The 4,675-nt window shown below is 36.0% G+C and overlaps 1 non-coding gene across 1 annotated transcript; it reads right to left on the bottom strand.

The window, feature by feature from the left end:
* Window positions 1–3,357: 3,357 nt before the first annotated feature.
* On the bottom strand, window positions 3,358–3,464 carry LOC145110398 (small nucleolar RNA R71). Its single transcript, XR_013709778.1, has one exon. It is a non-coding gene; the product is annotated as a small nucleolar RNA R71 (small nucleolar RNA).
* Window positions 3,465–4,675: the final 1,211 nt, after the last annotated feature.

Here is a 4,675-nt window from a genome sequence, read left to right on the forward strand (position 1 = left end):
CCAAAGCAACTTGACAAGGTAATTTAAGGAGAAAGAGGGAATATTATGGTTTATTAACATATTATAAGAATAATATATTAAAGGAGAAATCATATTTATTTAATTAGTATTAGTCATAAATTAATTAGGAATTAATTTGGTGACTAAAAGAGATTAATTAAATAAAGGGGTATAAACTGTCAAATATATGATAGTTTAGTTTTGGGTTAAGGAAACCTAATGGACTTAAGGGGGAACGAAATTATGATGGGGATCCATCATATTTTCGTCCAAGGCCTTATTCCAGAAGGTTCCTTGGGCTGCTTGGTGGTTAAGCTGTCCATTAGGGTTTATACTGAAACCCTAGTAGCCTGCAAGTATAAATAAGACCCCTAGGCTATGGAAATCGGCTACACTTCATTCTAAGAGAACCCTAGGGCCGATTTCAAGCACCTCTCCCCTCTCTCATATTGCCTTCTTGCTTGTGGGGTTTGTGAACCATTAGAGGAGTTACAATTGTGACTCTAAGCTCAAGATCAAGAAGATTGCAAAGGATTCAAGCTATTTGAAAGAGGTAAACCAATTAGATCTGTTTTCTTTATGATAATTTCGAATTATATATGATAGATCTAGTTTTGTAAGTCTTGGATTCAAAGCATGTACAATAGAGAAACCTAGATCCAAGCATTAGGGTTTGTATGAGCACATAGGATTGTTTCTTATGCATAAAACCCATCAAAAATACCAGTTTTACTATGTAATGTTTGGTGATGAATGTGTTATGTTTCATGTATATTCATTGTGATGATATTTCAATTGATAGTCACACGAGCCCTCGGACGTTTCCGCTGTCTGGTTCGGGGGTGTGACACATTTCACAGCTAGATCTAGGCTTTTGGTCCAATTTCTTTTAGTTGTAGCTTGTTGGAGTGAAGGAGATCCATAAAGTTAACAACTTAATGGATTTAAATGATCTCCTGAGTCTTATATCATTCAGATCTGGAATTTGGTGTAGCATTAGAGGCTTGCATGTGAATTTGAGACCATATTCCTATTTTTGACTTAAAATGGTTGAGGAGCATGCATGGTGCATGCATGTCCATAAAGAAAGCATTTTTATAGTCCATTAGAGTCCCCTTAAGCTTCTGTAAGAGTTGGAATGAAGGGATGAATGGATTAAGAACATTAAAACGTTGGTTTTGGCTTCAAGCCGTTCTCACAACGTGAGACATGAGGTCTCATGACATGAGAAGGCGAAACCCATCCGTTACTCAATTGTTTGAGTCAGGAACAAGTCTTTGGACTTAGAACGGGTGACTCTCACGACGTGACCATGGATTGGTCACGAAGTAAGACATGATGTTGGGTTTTAGGCCTTATTGGGCCATTAGTTTTCTGACATTCGGCTATTGTTTGGTTGTGGGCCTTTTTCTATTTGGGCCTTGATATGTGCATATATATATATATATATATATATATATATATATATATATATATATATATATATATATATATATATATATATATATATATTACATCATATCTTAATACTTTTAGCTATAATTATGCTTATTATAGAACAAAAGGTACTTAATCTATTATATGTTTTTATGTAGCTTAAAAGACATTCTGAGAAGCAATATGGAAGCTGGAAGAAGGAAAATGCGAGCTTAGGCAAGAAGAAGACACAAGAAGGATGTTGCTGGACAGCTTGACCCCTTGTCAGTATTTTGATCATATCTCATGATTCGTAACTCCGATTGATGTGATTCAAAATGATCTGAAAGCTAGACACAATTTCGAACAACTTTCAAATTTTAAGAAAATGCTGATTCTCTATAACCATGACGTGGTGAATGGAATCTTTGCAATTCTTGGCGCTGACTTGGAGAATACGGGATATACACGAAGACCACAACGTGATGCCATTACCACGTCGTGGGGGCCATATTTTAGGCAAGTATATATATATCCGAACATTAGGACGAATTGGCGGACTTGGAGGTGACTTTCTGGATATGTATTACGACAAAAACCCTCTGGAAAACCCTTAGAAGAGGAGGAAACGATTGGACCCCAAGATTTGAAGAGATATAGAAGAAAAAATGATAATTTCATTCGGTTTGATCATGTTTAGCTTTATTCCTATTGAGTTTTGCGTTTAATTACTGCCATGAGTAGCTAATTTAGTAGACTTTCTTTTAGTTAGATGAAACCTAAAACTTTTAGTTAGTTTCTTACTTTATGGATTATATGAATTTGATTAGTTGTCTTGATTATAGATAATTATCTTAGATGTATCTTACGTAGCCCAATTATAATTAATAACTAATTCTGTGTTCGCTTGTGTAGGACCTTACAAAGTAGTACATGAATTGGTGAAAATATTAGTAGATTTGACCAGATCGTTAATTGCATAATAATTGGTAACCAACATAATTAATCCATAAATAATAACTAACCATAGGAAAAATGTGGATTTGAAACTAAACGAAAGTGTTTTAGTATATTGATCGTTTTTAGTTGAGTGCTTAAATTTTTCTGAACTTGTAAAATCAGTTAAAACCCCCCACTATTAGTTGTTTTTCTTAGTTTAGCTTTTAATAATTATTTTTGTTAATTAAATACTGTTCCCTATGATCGACGCCCGACTTACCCAAGCTATACTATAATCTGACTAGGTACACTTCCTATAGGTGCATAGTTAGTATACGTTTGTTAGGTTATTAATTTAAAATTTGATAGGTATATTTTGTGCACATCAAGTTTTTGGCGCCGTTTCCGGGGAACAGCTATTTTAGTTTTTAATTTAATTAACTTAGGTTAATCGATCCTTTTTGTGGGATAAAAACCGCAAAAAGATATTTTTCTGCATTTTTTTCTGTTTGATCTGTAACCACGTCGTGGTCAAGTTGCAGTTAGTCTTTAGTTCATTTTTAGTTTTTGTTCCATTTACGCGTGTTTTTCTAGTTTTTTTTTAATCAAGGAAACAATATGGCAGGCATTGCTGACATGACAATGGAGATGTAAAAGAAGAGAATTCGAGAGGACACCGGTCCAGGCTTAATGCAACCCGCAATTCTTGCTACCGCAACATTCGAGCTTAAATGACATATTCTTTCCGCCCTTAAGGATGTTCCTTTTTCTGGGAAAGATAATGAGGATGCTTACAAACATCTTAATGAAGGAAATGACATTGTTGATTACTTCAACATCCTAAATGTTCCACATGAGACAGTGTTATTTAGAATGCTTCCAATCACTTTCAAAGGAACTGCTAAAGATTGGTTAAAGGCACTTCCACCCGGTGCAATTACTACTTGGGCACAAATGCGCGAACAATTCTTAGAGCAATTTTTCCCACCATAAAAAGTGTCCAAACTCAATAAGGAAATAGGTAACTTTGAGCAACAACTGGGGGAGTCACTTTACGAAGCATAAGAGCATTACAAGGGATTACTTAGAAATTGCCCCCAAAATGATCTAAATGTGCAACAAGAAGTATCAATCTTCTACGATGGGGTAAATGTGTTGACAAGGCAACTCCTTGATTCTCAAGGACCTTCAACGAAGAAAAATCCCACTGAAATTAAGGAGTTAATTGAAGAGTTTTCTAAGCATTTGCATGAGTATCACAATCCTCGAAATGATGGAGCAAAAGGAATTGGGAGTGGGACTTCGGAAGACATGGCGGCTGTTTTGGCTATGTTGAATAATATGGATTGAAGAATGACGAAGATGGATCAATCCATACATGCTATACGTGTGGGTTGTGGAAAATGCAATGGTCCACATTTGATAAAAGATTGCCACTTGGATGAAAATGGGAATAAGAAAGCTCAAGTATGCTATTCAAGTTGAGACCGTTACGATGAAGATTGGAGGAAGCCAAAGAAAGAATGGTTGCCTTTACGATGAGTACAAAAAGAAAAAAAAATAGAAGTACAAGCAAAAGGCAAAAGGGTTTTATCAAAAAGAAGAACCGACACTCGAGAAGAAAACGGATTTTGAAACAATGCTCGCCCGCATTGCAGTCGCATCAGAAAAAAGGCATGATGAAACTGATGCAGCAATGAGAGACCAACTAACTTTAATAAGAGATCAGAAAGCTTTACTTAGAAATCATCAAGCATGTATCAAAAATATTGAAGCTCAACTTGGTCAATTAACAACATTGGTTAACGAGCAGTTACCTCCACCAATTCCCAACAAGAAACCACCATCACATGTCATGGACATTGATACTGAAGAAGACACTATTTATGAGTTCTTAGAAGCCTTGGAAGAAGAGATAAAGCAGCCCGAATCACAACCAAAGCGGTTGAAAGTCGAAGAAAAAATTGAGGCTGAATCACTGACATCACGATGTGGAGATTTAATCTCCACGACGTGGTGTCGAGTTGAATAGAAAAATTCTACGTGTGCTCAAGTTTTTCAACCTCCATTACCATTTCCTTCTCTAGCCAGAGTTCACCCGTTGGAGCAAGAGCATATAAAGTTTATGAAGCAAGTTAAGGGTATTCCTATCAATACTCCTTTTATTGAGTCTTTGGCACAAGTACCCGGATATGCAAAATTTCTTCAAGATTTACTCGATACTCGCCAACAATTAGAAAAGACCTCCAAGGTAGTCCTTAGTGAGCAGAGTTCTAAAATTATTATGGAAGGGATACCAAGGAAGATGAGGGATCGTGGA

This window comes from Lactuca virosa, chromosome 4, assembly GCF_052849685.1.
Source record: "Lactuca virosa cultivar CGN04683 chromosome 4, Lactuca_virosa_CGN04683_v6, whole genome shotgun sequence".
Classification (NCBI taxonomy): domain Eukaryota; kingdom Viridiplantae; phylum Streptophyta; class Magnoliopsida; order Asterales; family Asteraceae; genus Lactuca; species Lactuca virosa.